Below are 15,583 nucleotides of genomic sequence, written 5' to 3'. Positions count from 1 at the left end.
TAAATTTTGAGATTAATAATTATTTTTCTTCTTCTCAGAGTCCCCTCGTGCTCTTCCTCAATCTTAAAGTAACCCTGTTTTTACTCATTAATCCTTTTGGGTTTTGCAGAATAAAACAAACCTGACGCACGGCTAAAAGAAAACTAAGTCTCTGATCATTTTAGATCCAGAATATTTCTGTTATTTTAAAAACTCTTGGTGTTTGTAATCCTTCTCCCTGAAGCTGCTCCTGTTTTAATCTGAGTTACAGATTTAAGTGAAAGCTCAGCTAAAAGGCCGGAGATGTATTTAGCAAGCAGACGTCTAGTTAGCTGCTATGGATTTTAGAGGATCATCTTTCCAGGTAATGACTTTCCTCCATCAGCCATAAGTTAGAAAAACATCGGTAATAGAGAACGCTCTGGTTCTCTTTCTGTCCCGGTCAGTTTCTTCTTCTTCTGACAGGAAACATTTCAGCGTGCAGAACAGTCTGTTCCACTGAACCGGAATGAGGACAGAAAGATGAGAGTTGGATTTAAAAATGGAGTGCTGCTGGTTCTGATTTCTGCAGGAATGGAAATGTGAAGCTGCAACATGAATCAGCATAGTTAAAGTAAATCACATGCAGAGTGTCACAACGGGCACTGAGACCGAATCGACAACGAAACTAAACCAAAAACATTTTTCTCCACCTCTAAAGCATCTTACTGCACAAATTATCCTTTATTTTCTGTTGTTTGGATTCATTTACATGAATCTGTTGCATTTGTCAAAAATATCATTAAACTAAACTTGACACAATAATAATTTTCGCTAAATTTTTCCAGAAGTTATGCGATAAATGATAATATTGTTGTTTTGAGACCATTTTCAGGTAATATAATGATAACAATGCAAGAACCCATTCTCAAAGATCAATGAACTTTAAGAACATTTAACACTGGAACTGGAAGACCTTTAAAATATCAAAAATAAAAAATCACACAACAGAAACAACAAATAAAATGAATTGTGAAGTCTCTGTAAACTAAGTTTAGTTGAAAATAAAACAGACTTTTATCATCCACTTTGAGATAAATAAAACCAATGATTCAAATGGAAATTATTGACTTTGTTGTAATTTATGATGCGATTAGCTGATTTATTGATTATTGTGACCGGTCTGGATTCAACCAGATAAAAACCTGGGCAACAAACACGACTGCTGTGGGTTTTTCTGATCGAAACATTTTAAACTCAAAATGGTTTCCAAGAACAGTCTCTTTGTCCATTTATTCTATAATTCAGCAGCAAAATTTTTTATTTTAATTGAAAATGTTGATTATTTTGTCTTTTCAGTGAATTTTCAAGTAGAACTTGAACAATCTAAAAGTTAGTGAATCATTTAATATTTAAAAATTACATAATCAGACGTACCAAAATAAAGTAAAGTGGGAATGTTGGTATTTTAAGGAAAAATTCATGCAAGTAACAAAAAAATAAAGAACATTTTTCCAAATCAGTTTCTTTCAATAAAAAACTGGTGAAGCTTTAACAGAAGCTGCAGCCGTGAGTCTGTCTGGTTAAAACATGTTTGTTTTTCATTCAGTGGGAAGAAAATCCAGAAATTTTACTCAAATAAGAGAAAAAATACTTCAAAAATAAAATTAGTCAAGTAAAAAGTACAGCGTAGTAAATAACAGTAAATTTAAAAAAGTTACTGAAGTAAATGTAACTAGTTAGTACCAGACTCTGTGTGTCTAATGAAGTGTAAAAACAACATCCCATAATATGTTTAAATTATATGTGCATGCAGTGAATGAGAGCGTCTTGATGGATGGTTGCACTCAAACTGTCCCTCCCTGTTTTCTCTTGTGTAAGCCTGATAATGTGTGTGTGTGTGTGTGTGTGTGTGTGTGTGTGCGTTTGTTTCTAATACCTTGTGGGGACCATTTTCCTGACATATACGACGTTGTGGGGACACACTGCTCTTTGTGGGGACTGAAGTCTGGTCCCCACAAGGGGAAACGCTGTTTTTGGGTCAGATTTAGGACTAAGGTGTGAATTGAGTTTTGGTTATGGTTAGGTATGTAATATATAGGGTTAGGGTAAAGGTAAGGGTAAGGTTTAGGCTGTAGAAATGGAAGTCAATGGAAAGTGCCACAAAGATAGCTGCGCAAACGTGTGTGTGGGCGTGTGTGTGTGTGTGTGTTCCAGCCTCATTAAAGGCCATCTGAGCTGGAGGCAGCAGCGTTGCTAAAGGACATTAATATGAGAGACGTGATGTTGTGCCATGTTTGCTGGTTAATGAATTTAAAATGAGAAAAGGTTTTTCTGCTCTGATAAAATGTCTTGCAGTGTTCAGAGATCTGGTGCTAACTGCTATCTGATGGCAGAATCTGCCTGAGCAGCAACAACCAGCAACCTGAAGTGAAATTAGTAACATTTAATGTTTTTATCTAAAGTAGCTCAGTCCTTCAGTGATAAATAATAACAATCTAAACAAATCAAGCTAGCTATTAGAAACTATCTAATAAATAGCAGTAGTAGGACATGCTAATGCTAACAAGCTAAAACTTTTGTTGGTAATTTACCTTTTTTTGCTGTCCAGTTGGTTTTTCTCTCACAATCTAAATATGACATTTTGCCACAAACACAAAAGGACCAAAAGTGAAAATAAGAAAGAGAAAAAATGTTTCCTTGCAGAAACATCAGACTGTTTTCACTCCTGATGGTTCAGTAGATTCGGCAGTTTGGGTCAAACCAGCCAAACCCTTTGAGCAAATTGTTTTGTTTTATTTCCTTGCACACTTGAAATAAGACAAAACTAAATTACAATTAACTGTTCAGCAAGTTACAGAAACTTGTTTAAGTCAATAATTCATTAATATTGATGAAAAAGTTCTAATTCTACTGGTAGATTATTTCTCTTATAAAAAGAGAAAAATGTCTTATTATAAGTGAAATAATCTGCCAATTGAACCCCTTAATATTTTCAATTGTAATTTAGTTTTGTCTTATTTCAAGTGATTGAAGATATTTGCACTAGAAATTAGACCAACATACTTGGTAAGATTTTGTGTTTTGCAATGCAGACAAATAATAATTCATTCCTTGATGCACCTGCAGATCTTGTACTTTTATTTTTGTCACCAAAGTTTCTAATTCAGCAGAATCTGAACAATAAGGACCAAGAAAGAAACGAGAGAAAACTCCCTAAGTCTAGGAAACAAATAGCTAAAAGCGGAGCCGCTATTTTAGGTCCCGGCGGTGATTAGCTTTTCTGTGGAATTAGAAAACGCTTTAATTTAAAAACCGTTTCATCACAGCAGCTTAACTTCAAAGTGGCACCAAATCCCAAAAGAGGCAGATTTATTTTTCCTTTAAATAATTCAAGTGTTCCAGCTGCAGAGCAGCAGCTGCCGCTTCTCTTCTCAGTCGAGTTACGATGAAATGGAAATTACAGCAAGCCTAATCAAATCCAGGAGAGATGCTACAGGAAACCACCAAAGACACGCCGAGCGTTTCTCCTTCTTCTGAGCCAATCAGATCCATCCATCTCCAAACATACAGTTATAATTACAAAAGCTGTGCGCTCCATCGCAGCGCCGTAACCCAGCAGCAGCACCAGAGGCGGGTACAGTACCCAAAAAGTAAAGAGAAGCAACAAATTACTCAAGTAAGAGTAAAAAAGTATTTGGTAGGGTTAGGGTTAAAATTGCTGTTTCTATTAAGCAAATTAATTTTCATAAGACAAGAATTGTGTTATCATGCTGTAGCTAACAATCTGTTTTTAAACATCCCAAGGTTTTTTCAACCCAGTAACAGAAGTAAAGTCGGTTTTCTTGTATTCCCTCTTTTTAAAACATGAATCGTGTTAGCATGCTTAAGATAGCGATCCGGTTTGTGTGCCAGGGAGTTCAAGCTGTTTAGAACCAACATGTCAGTTAGAAAAAACAAACATCAACCTTTTTCAAGTCAAAATAACAGAAGTAAAGTTGGTCTTTCCTGCATTCAGATCCTACACTGTACACTGATGTCGTCAAAGCGAGCGTTGTTCGTCTGACTTCCATATTTAATGAACCGCATGATTATGTGTTTTCACTGGAGGTGGTGGGGCTAAGTGGTGATAAAACCCAACATGCTCTTCATTCTGCTTTGTTCCCTGACCTTATTAGGACGTGTTGAGCGAGAGGAAAGCCACACACATATTCCAGCAGGAGAGGATCGTGGGTACAAGTGTGTGGGTGGGAGAGAGGAGGGATTCAGAAAGACACGTCCTCTTGAACAAACACACATCCAGAGAGAGAGATGCTTGAAGTCATCAGCAGTCATTTCCTGGCTGTGGATCACGGTGTCTCTTCAAACAGCCTCAGTGGTCTTCAGCTCCCCTTTGGTCCACTCTCAGGAAGCCAATTACCACCCAAATCGCCCGCCAGTCATCCTCCACCTCTGTATCCAGGCAGAAAGCCGATCACATAAACAAAACCTTCTACGGACGCAGAACTGCAGCTAGCATGAAGCAGGAAATCAGTCTGCAGCGAAGCGTAAAGATGATCTATTATGCTTCCTCAGGTCTATACAAAACATGTTCTTTACATGTTTTACACAAAATCATCCTTAGATCATGAAATTTTAGTCAACTTTTACACAAGCACCTGTAAATGGCTGCAAACAGAATCTCAATTATACAACCTGACATCTTTGAAAAGCAGAAGTGGAGCCTCCTGCACAACCAATAAAAATGCAGCAAGAGGTCTCTGAATAGTAAGTCAATAACAAAACACTTGTGTTTTCTAGGAGCCATTGTCTGGCGAATACAGCGAAAAAAACAGCTGACCAAACATGCTGGAGCGCCGCCTGGGTTACTAGGTAACAGGCAAGGCTCGGCGGTGGTTGCTAGGTAACAGAGCCGTTACGAATGTGACTAAAACAATCAGGAGGTTTTTGAAGCGGCTCATTTTCTAGGAAGCAAAAAACAACCAATGGGTGCTGATTGTTAGCGCTTGTTGTTTTTAGAAGCAGTTCTGACACGAATGGAAAAAATGTGTATTTCTCATAATGGGTCTCCTTTAAAAACTCATTACACAGACAACTGAGTCCCAAAATGAAAACGACGGCTTTATGGGGAGATTTGATCCCATCTAACTAACCGGCGTAATCGTTTTAAAGATCTAAAATGTTAAGCTGGTACTTTTGTCCAAAACTAAGCTCATATACTTGAAATGGATTTGCTCATTTTACACATCAGGTGGTTTTCATGTTGTTCAAATATTTCTGAGTGAAATCAGAAACCAGAGGCAGAATCACACACTGGGGGTTTGATTCACTGTCATTTAACACACATAATGGCCGCCAGCTCCTTCTAATGAAGAAACATTGATTTTGTTTCAGTCATTTCATCGCAGTAAGCGCACAGTGTGATGTGCATCAATCTGTTTTGCTCTGTGTATCAGAAGGAAAATGGGATTTCGGTGTGATAACCTCAGGAGAGCAGAGACGGCTTGGTTCTGGAAAGAGGCGGGTCGTCGGTTCGCGTCTTCTTTAGGCTCTCTGGTTTCATTCAGAGAAAACAGTGAAATGGAAACAAGAAAGTCTCTGCAGCGGGAGGCGGTGCAGTTCTGAACCGGTTCAGATCTTACAAAAGAACTGGGAGTTCGTTGTTCAACAGCTGATTTTCCTCAAACCGCACAGCAGTCACATGTGGGGTTCCCCAAGGCTCGGTCCTGGGACTCCTCTCATTCAACATCCATCTGCTCCCACTGGCTCAGGTTACCACAGGAAATAAAACTAGATGACACGCAGCTCTACATTATGATGTCACCAGGTGACCTTTGAACCCATCAAATCACTGAACAAACGCTGAGAACAGATAAATATGTGGATGTGCCAAAACTTTGTCCAGCTGAACAGAAACTGCAGTTTTTATCTTTGGACTTAAAGAAGAGCAATCTAGAGTTATAGATCTAGAGTATTAGATCTAGAGTTATAGATCTAGAGTTATAGATCTATGGTTACTGGAAATAAGACAAAACTAACTTATATGTAACTTTTCAGCAAGGAATATGAGCTTGTTTTAGGTGAATAATTCCTGAATATTGATGAAAATATCAAGGAGTTCAATTGACAGAATATTTAACTTTTAACAAGACATTTTCCTCATGTTGCATATTAAGGAATTATCCCCTTAAATCAAGCCTTCTTGCTGAAAATACTTATGAGTTAGTTTTGTTTTATTTCCAATAAACTAAGATATTTACACTTGAAACTGGATTAAAATACCTGGTAAGATTTTGGGGGTTTTGCAGTGTAGAGGACTAATGTCCCAGCAAGGTCCAGAGAAACTCATCCATGTGTTTTAGTTCAATTACTGCAACAGTGTCTTCACAGGACTGGTTAAAAACCAACCAGACGGGGGCGCTCATCTGAATCATCCATCCATCCATCCATTTTCTGTTCACCCTTGTCCCTAATGGGGTCGAGAGGGTTGCTGGTGCCTCTCCAGCTACGTTCCGGGCGAGAGGCGGGGTCACCCTGGACAGGCCGCCAGTCTGTCGCAGGGCAACACAGAGACATACAGGACAAACAACCATGCACACACACACACACTCACACCTAGGGAGAATTTAGAGAGACCAATTAACCTGACAGTCATGTTTTTGGACTGTGGGAGGAAGCCGGAGTACCCAGAGAGAACCCACGCATGCACAGGGAGAACATGCAAACTCCATGCAGAAAGACCCCAGCCCGGGAATCGAACCCAGGACCTTCTTGCTGCAAGGCAACAGTGCTACCAACTGCGCCACTGTGCAGCCCTCATCTGAATCACTGACTGTAAAACAGCAGAAACTCTTTTAGAGTTGCTTTAAAACCATAATAAACTGAATAGTGACCGACATATCTGACTTAAGTTAATGGTGGCACTTGAGAAATAAAATGTTTATCATTGTTTCATAATTGGTTACTGTTTCATGTTTTTGTAGTGTAAACCACTTTAAACTGCCTTGCTACTGAAATCTGCAACAAATTACATAAATGTTGAATTTTTCTTCAGTTTTATGTCTAAATAATGAAAATTTAGACTCAAATCTCCTAAAACTTTCCTCAGGAAGTCTTTGGTTTATGTCTGAGTTCTGTCTCTGAAATAAAGTCAAACTTTCCTCTGATGGCTCAGGAGCCATGCTGAATCCTACATGAGAATCTCTGACCTTCTCATTCTGAATTACAGCTTCTAATTTTTTATGTTTCTGCCTGGTAAATCAATGAGCCGGACCTCGGAGGACCACAGAAAGCCACGCAGACTGAATGGAAAGTTACTGTAACAGAAGACCTTCTGCACTGGAAATACTGTAAAACCTCAATAATTATAAAACATTATCATCCGACTGTCACTTGGTGAAGGTTTGGGCTATATTAAAAAAAAAAAAAAAAGATTGTTGCACTTAGGAAATTAGGAAAATTAATGTTTTTAATATCAGGTTGACTCGTAATTGGCTAAAAAAAACTGGGATCGATTCATCTTTGAAAGCAGACACAGCTGGAGGAAACAGTTGGTTAACCTGAGAGCTGCACACGCCCACACACACACACACACACACACACACACACACACCCACGCCCCCACACACCCCACACACACATACACATCTTGTAGCATGCTCTCCGTTTCCAGGCTAGCGGATAGCGGCAGCGTGGTGTTTAGTATTCAGAGCGGATGGATGAACCCAGACGAGAGCTGGCTGCAGAAACAAAGCAGCCTCTCTGTGACTCTCACCCTGTGTGAGTTTGAGACAGTTGTTCATGCATAAACCCTCTGATCCTCACTGCTTCTCACCAGCAGCCTGCGTTTGTGTGTGAACGGATGACTGACGATGCATTCACACCTTACAGTCCGGTAGACTCGGTTCTATTGGGACCAAAGTTTCATCAGCTGGAGAACCTCCAGCTGCTGTGGTTCTCTTTCTCTGTGACAAACCAACCTGTTCCCCTCCTGGCCTGAAAAAATCAATAATATACCTTTCCAGGAAGTATTTCTTTTAGTAAATGCGTGAATTAGCAGATTGTGCAGTGATGGGTTAAACAGTTCGAGGTTTTTCACCAAAAACAAAAGTAAAACAACCGCTCCAATTTAGTTTCCATTTGGTGAAGAAGGAAGTTGTGTTCAGGGTCGTCAGAGGTTTCTGTGTCGTTTCCTTCAGTGGTTCTTGGTGCAGCGCCCCCACAGGCCAGGAGGGGAACAGGTTGGTTTGTCTCAGCAGAGAGAAAGAGAACCACAGCAGCTGGAGGTGGAGCAGATGTTTAAACTTTGGTCCCAAACCGAGTCCAAGTGGAAAAACAGCTTCATTTTCAAACCAGTCAGGCATGCAGGAGGTTTTACTCACCCAAATCAAACTTACGGAGTTGTGTTGCTTCACCTGCCCAGGAAAAGAGAAGAAGGACTAATTAATACAGAAAATATGTGTTTTATTTTCTGATATGTTAACTAAACTTTAGCTGCAAACTGTATGATCCTGGACATTTTCAGCAACATGTTTCTGCACCTGAATTTGTTTCAAACTGATCAATGAAGAACTTGTTTGGTGTTTTGTCTCCACGGCAGCTGTAGAAAATCATCGAAGGCTTCAGGCCAATATTTCTCTACATAACTTAATTGTAATGTTGGATTTAGCGCCGGTTAGCGCAGCGCACAGAGAGGTGGGCGGTGAAAATTTAATTCTCTGCTTTGGTTTTTATCAGCAGAGACCACTTCCATCCCTTCTCACGTCAGAGCATCATTTATTTAAGTTGTAATGCTGTTTTTTTCTGGTTGCTGCTGAATGAAAGCCGGTTTGCAGCCTCTGCCGGGGTGAGTTAGGTGTAAAGAAGGGAAGCGTGCGGCCTCAGGAAGCGTGGGAATCTGAGCGCCTTGCCGGGTTTCAGCGGCTGATGACATGCCAGAGCTTCAGCCGTTCATTCAGCTCTTTGTCTGCACGTCTCGGCGCTCACCCAGACGTGACTCAAATAACAACGAACCTCCTCTCCTTACGACCCACAACTGGACAGATTGGGTTATTGATCGGCGGGTTCTTTAAGCGCTGAGGCTGATCCGAAATCTGACAACTCTGATGCAATTATTAGCATCAACAAGAAAGCGAAAGAAAAGCTGAAGAAATCTTCCTTTTTCAGAGAGGATTTGTGTTTGTGGTTTATGATTGTTGCCACGCAGTCACAGCCGAACAGTTATCTAAAAAATAAATTACAAATACTTTTTAACATCACTTTTATTGTTACCTAATGGTACTACGATATATGGTGATAATGTTTTAGGTTCATACACTGCCTTCATGTCCATCAGTCCGTCGCTGGATGTATGATGTCATCACCTCATTTCCATATTTGGTCATTTGTCATCTGGCCGTAAAAGAAAGGCATTTCTAATTTGGAAAGCCAAAAACTGTTTCTAAATATTCCAAATATGTTTAGAACTACAAATAAACTTTATGAAATAATGTAAATAGTTTTACTGCATTAATCAGTTTTGTCCAATATCAAATTTAATCAGAAGACAGTAATCAGTTTATTTTAGTGCCACATTTTTGATAAAACAAACAAACAAAAAAAACTATAGGTTACATAAAATTTTTTTATTTACATCCTTTGTAACCCAGATCTTGCAGATGCGTGATTCAACTGCAGAGTGAACACAGAGCGGAGTGGAAACGCTCCAGGGTTATTTATGAAGATTTCATGTTACTTTGAGGCGCAAACAACGAAAAACCATGAAATGTTTACCTGTCAAAATGCCAGGTTTAATTAACGCATAAAGTATTTGCTGCTGGCGCCTTCTGCTCAAGTTCAAAAAGCATCGGTCTGAGTTCATTCCCACCAGCCCTGTTCAGTCCGCTTTAATCCAACTCCAGTCCGTCTGCCCAGAAAGCCCGGTCTGGTCTGGTCTGGTCCGGTCCAGTCCGGTTCGGTTGGTGAGGAGTGTGAAAGTTCAAACCAAAACGTGAACTCTGGTCCCCCTACAAACCTCGGTCTGGGTTCGGATTGAAAGCATATGAACAGCAAGCAGCCCGGAGACCGCTCCAAAAGCAGGAAGTGGACTACAGCGCAGGGCATCCTGGGTAAATACAACCAAAACAAACGTGCTAATCTAGTGCTAGCAGGAGAAATGACTCACAGTTTTTAGCCAAAAACAAAAGAGGAATCTACAACCACTCAAATCTGACGAAACTCCAATTTAGTTTCCATTTGGTGAAGAAGGAAGTTGCACTCAATTGTCTTCAGAGGTTTTTGTGTCGTTTCCTTCAGTGGTTCTTGGTGCAGCGCCCCCACAGGCCAGGAGGGGAACATGTTTTTGATCAAATTGGTTGGTTTAATAACTGATTTGTATTTTATGAATATATTGTGTAAAACAATAAATTAAGAGGCAGGATAAATCTGTTTTTGTAACTTAGACCTGATTTTTGATTTCACTTGTCACTAATATTCAGTAGCTTTTGGAGGAATGTTGCCACTGATAAACCTAAAAGCCAAAAGTCTCTGGATGCTTAGGAAAAGCTTGTTTTCTGTTTACCAACATAAACAGACGGTCTCTGTGGTACAACTCTTGTTTTTCTTTCAACCTCTGTCCCTCAAGTGTGTTTCTGTTTGTTAGGAATGATTGTGCTAATTATAATCCGTGCTGTTAATCAGGTTTTGACTCCTCTGGGTAGGTGGGAGCAAACAGCATTGCTGAACCGCGCATAAACTCCCTGTTTCTGTTGACAGCCTGTGGACGGCGGCCAAAAGCTGAAGCTAGTGACATGAAGCGGATTAAACCGGCTCCAAAGGTGCGTCGAAGCAATTAGTTAGAGGCAGATGTTTGACGGCATTAGCTCAGGACAAAGATTTACATTTGAATGTTCACCTGAGCTGCTTCTTTCCAAACAAATATTCTTTTCAATGTGTTAAAAAAAATAGCACCTGGCGCAGAAAGAGCTGCTGGGCCTGCTGCGCTGAAGAACTCCTTTAATGGAGCCATTTTACACTGCGAGGGAGATCCTGAAAGACATTTTTTATTTTAATTATTGACGTCAGTGAGATTGTAATCTTGCATAATTCAAAGTGTGACCACAAAGCCTGTATTAATCTATCTGGTTGCTTTCCAATTGTTTTGATAGCAATGCTATTAATGTTAATATCCTCAGCACTCCTTTAACTGACCACAAAGCAATATTAATGCAAATCTCTATGAATCCTAATACTCACCCCGGGGGGTCTTACTGGAAACCGAGCAGCTCTGTCCTTAAACATGAGGCGGCGTCTAAAATGGTTCATTCATTAATCCAACGCTTCGGGAATAAATCTGGTAGGAAGAACATTTTGTAACAACTGGGAACTCTCAAAATTTTAATCATCAAAATTTCTGAGAACATATGCCAAGTTTGATTGCTAAGAATAAAAGAGCAGAAGAAGAGAATGTAATTTCAGAAAAAGCATCAATAACCCAAAAAATGCCAGAAAACCTAAAATGAACAAATTCACTTAATCTGTCTGCAAAATGAACTGGGTGACATTTACAGACTATGTTTGACTTTTCAAACTCAGAAATTTCCTAAGTTTTTTCTCAAAAATTTCAGAGATTTTTTGGTGGACATTTATTCCTTTCTTTTCTGTCTACAATCGCTCTTATACGTCACTGAACAGTGTGAATGTGAGCCGCAGCAGCTGAAAGTCTTTCAGACTATCAGGTGGGAAAACACCCCAAAATATTATGTTTGCTTAAAATCCAAGCTAATGTCTGAAACCTTATAAAACTAAAACGATGTCATAAATATTGAGCCTGAATTCCTTCACATCGATGTGAAGGTTGTATTACAAGATGCTTAATCATGAGGTGTTCTTACTTTTTCCCTTCCAGCTTCATGTTGTGGTTTCTGTTGTAGGTTTAGTTCAGAGACTAATGAAGAAGAGATGTGCACAGAAAGTCAGAGTGTGAAAGAAATCAATTATTCCTCCAAGAAAATCTCCTGACTGGTTCACATTAACCTGCAGCCAGACAGAAAGATTTATGGCTTGATGACGATCAAACTTCTGATCGTAATGACATCAGAAAGTCCTCAGGCTGCCACGGGAAGCCATCCATAACCTGGCCAGGGTGCAATATTTATTAACATGTGATAAATGTGACATTTCAGACGTGCTGCTTGTTATCAGAGAGAGAAAGGAAAGTAATGAAGCCATCAGTTCCTGACGAATATCTGATTATGGTCGCATTTCTCATCATTTACATGCAGAAAATGAAAAAGATGTAATTTTCCTGTAATGCTAACGAGCTCTGCGCTCCGTTGGGGAAACTCATCACTGCCCAGGGTTGAAAATGAAGTTAAGTTGTCAAAAGAAATGACTTTGTGGAATAAAATGCTTCATTTATTATTCTGTATTTTAGACTATCTTACTCTGTGCACTTTCACCTGAATTAAATTCAAATAAACATAATTACAACTACATTCACAGTAAAGCAGCTTCGGTTTATAACGCCTGTACAAGTAGAGCTGTTAAGGACAGGGCTGAATCGGTTAATCGGACTAACCACGATGAATCAATTATTAAAGTAATCGTCAAGCAGTTTAGTAAACGATTAATCGCTAACTGGAGTAACAGACTCAAAAAAGGCCATTTGCTGAAAGACCAGGGCAGAAAGTCAGAGCAGCATATGTTTTAAATAAAAGGTCCTGCCAGCAGTCTGGCAGTATGTCAGACATTTAAAACTAAAAAAAATAATCAATAATTATCAATAGACTGGTATGAAACACTTATATTGTGATTTTCCAGCTATATTGCCTGCATTTTAAAAGGCGGGTTGTGGTTCTGGTTGTGGCAGTACAAATACTGTAATGTAGTTTCCCAGTAGAGTAACTGATCACTCAGGCTGTGAGGCTTTCATTGTCTTCATCAGAGAGTCTGTCTCTGTAGCGCCGCCCTGGAGGTAAAAGTCGAAACAGTTCATGTCCAGCACGTGTGTGATCTGCAGAATCAGTAACGACCCTCACTTCAAACCTGTTTGTTTGTTTCAGATGTGATGAAGTAAAAAAGCTGCATATACTTTCATGCTAAGTGTGAAAAGTTCTGCAGTTAGACTGGAGCCCTGAGGGTTGGACAGGAAACAGACGGAACCGACTCGCTGTGATTAAAGTCATTAATCGCATGTTTTCCTCCGTTGTTTATTTGCTGCCTGTGGAGAGAGAAATCTCCTCCATCCTGGATGGATTCACCTGCTCTGCTTCAGTTTCTGGGTTCCACTGAATGAACTATGTTGTTGTTGTTTTGTTTGTTTGTGGAGCAGCAGAATAAAAAATCAATGTGAGTAAAATGTGGAGCCAGCTCTGGTGTCTCAGGCGTCAGGCATGTCTCCCGTTATTGACTTCCTCTTTCTATGTGTGTGTTTGGGATATGTTATTGCTCATTTCTTCTTCTCTTGTTTACAGCGGAGCGGTGCTGTTTGTCCTGTGGAAACGGGTCCCTGTGTGAGGAGAGGAGATGTGGAGTTTGGCTGCGAGGATCAGATTTCCATGTAAAAGAAAACAAAACAGAAAACTATTTGTTTCTCTTTCTTTACACAGTTCTGGATGTATTTAAACAGTTTCCCCATCAGGTTCTGTTCCAGTTGTCTGGATCATGTTTACCTCCTGACTTTATCTGAACATGTTTAAAGGTCTTTGTAGCAGATTGAATCCATAATATTTCAATATTTTGGTTAAACATTCTCTGTTCAATTTGGGACCAAAACTTCATCATCTGCTTCACCTCCAGCTGCTGTGGTTCTCTTTGCTCTGAGTCAAACCAACCTGTTCCCCTCCTGGCCTGCGGGGGCGCTGCACCAAGAACCACTGAAGGAAACGACACTGAGCGCAACTTTCTTCTTCACCAAATGGAAACAAAAATGTGGGCATCAGATTTTAGTGGTAGCAGGATTTCTCTTTTGTCTTATAAAAAAAAAAAACCACAAGCCATTTCTCCTGTTAGCGCTAGGCTGACGTGTTTGTTTGGGTTGTTATTACCCAGAATGCCCTGTGCTGCAGTTCACTTCCTGTTTTTGGAGTGGTTCATTGACCACAGTTCACATTCAGAATTCGTTTAGTTCCCCAAACAAACCAGAATTTCTAGAAAAACTGACTGAACTGGGCTGGAATGAATTCACTCCCAAATCTCTTTATAAATTCAAATATGCCTGAAGGAAACAACATGAAAACCTCTGAGGAAGACACTGAGTGCAAGTTACAAAATGTAAATAAAGATGGCGATTTTGGCATTCGGAGGATTTCTCTTTAGTCTTTGGTAAAAGCCACAACGTCTGCAATTAAGATTTAGAGGGGCAGTGTTATATATTTTCATATTATTGCAGAATCTATGTTACTCTCAGTTGTTATAAAAATGCTGTATATATCTAACATAACTTAAAAGAAAACTGACTTCGTAAATTGACGCCTTGAAATTGGGCCTCCGTCTCTTTAAGAAGTTTCTCCTGTTTGCGCCTTCAGGAAGTCACAACTGAGGAAAAAGTTACACTGCAAATAATTTCACTAATAAGGTCACATTTTCTCCCATGTTTAAAGTGCAATAATGTTAATATTTAATTCATTTTTAAAAATGATTGGCTTAAAACAAGCACCTACAGTTTTCTGAAAAATTACTTGCAGGGTTTCTTTTATGTCAAGTGTAAGAATAGTTTAACTAGAAACACGACCAAAAACACACGTTAAGATTTTGTGCTGTATTTTTATTCTGACCTGCTTTTGGAGCATCTCAGTGACCAGGAAAAGAGAAAAATGAGAATAATGTTCGTCTTTCTGGCTAAATTTAAAACAAAAGATTTGGACTCTTTATTGTGCTCTCCTGATGCGTCACAGTGAAATCAATCCCATCCTGCTGTCAGTTGGTAAAAAGTCTCTGGAAGTGTCATTAAAAGCTGCACAGCAACGGCAGAATGATGCAAGAAAACTGAAAAATAAATGTAAAAATTTTAGATTCTGGAAACCTGTCTTCTGTTTTTGTTGTTTTTATTTAATAATTAATTTTAAAAATAAACAGACATCAAGGTTTGTCACCAGCTTGGTGCTGAATATGCTGTTTTAATGACAGAAGTGAGAATTAAAGACGGTATAAAGCATGGAAGCAGAGGCCGACGTTCGTTGGGATGAATAATCGTTGCGGCCCGGCGGAGGAACCGTGATGGACAGTCAGAGACGGGTCCAGTTAAAAGGAACAAACGGCTGCAATAAATCTTTCAGCTCGACGCCCAAACAAAGACGAGCTCCAGAGGAACTGGAGAGTCAAGAGAAAACACAGCCGACAAGATTTACATGCAACCTTCTGTCAGATAGTGGTCTGTGGTGGTGTGAATGGTGAGGCAGACGCAGCAGATCCAGCGTGAGATGATTACGGTGATTTAATGGTGAAAACCCAGAACTCCAAAACACAAAAACAGTCCTAAAACCAGGCGCCACGGCTGAGCAGAAGCTCAACGCTGGAAGCAACTGGCAAACGAAAGGACAAGAAACAAACAGCTGGACGACTGACTGGTAGACAGACAAGGACCCGACAAAGACACAGAGACACAGGTGACATTAAATACAAAAGGGGTAATCGAGGAACGAGACAC

At 39.8% G+C, this 15,583-nt stretch overlaps 2 long non-coding RNA genes across 2 annotated transcripts in view; one reads left to right on the top strand and one right to left on the bottom strand.

Annotated features, from left to right (window-relative positions):
* The window catches only part of LOC116707631 (uncharacterized), a 7,754-nt gene extending 6,050 nt beyond the window's left edge, over nt 1–1,704 (bottom strand). Inside the window, exon 1 of the long non-coding RNA XR_004336538.1 lies at nt 1,695–1,704. This is a non-coding gene — a long non-coding RNA (uncharacterized LOC116707631). The remainder of the gene's footprint in view (nt 1–1,694) is intronic.
* LOC116707625 (uncharacterized) overlaps nt 1–6,760 on the top strand; it is a 14,459-nt gene extending 7,699 nt beyond the window's left edge. Inside the window, exons 2-3 of the long non-coding RNA XR_004336532.1 lie at nt 997–1,001; nt 6,747–6,760. This is a non-coding gene — a long non-coding RNA (uncharacterized LOC116707625). The remainder of the gene's footprint in view (nt 1–996; nt 1,002–6,746) is intronic.
* Nucleotides 6,761–15,583: the final 8,823 nt, after the last annotated feature.

This window comes from Xiphophorus hellerii, chromosome 18, assembly GCF_003331165.1.
Source record: "Xiphophorus hellerii strain 12219 chromosome 18, Xiphophorus_hellerii-4.1, whole genome shotgun sequence".
Classification (NCBI taxonomy): Eukaryota; Metazoa; Chordata; class Actinopteri; order Cyprinodontiformes; family Poeciliidae; genus Xiphophorus; species Xiphophorus hellerii.
This window is presented reverse-complemented; position numbering and strand designations above follow the sequence as displayed.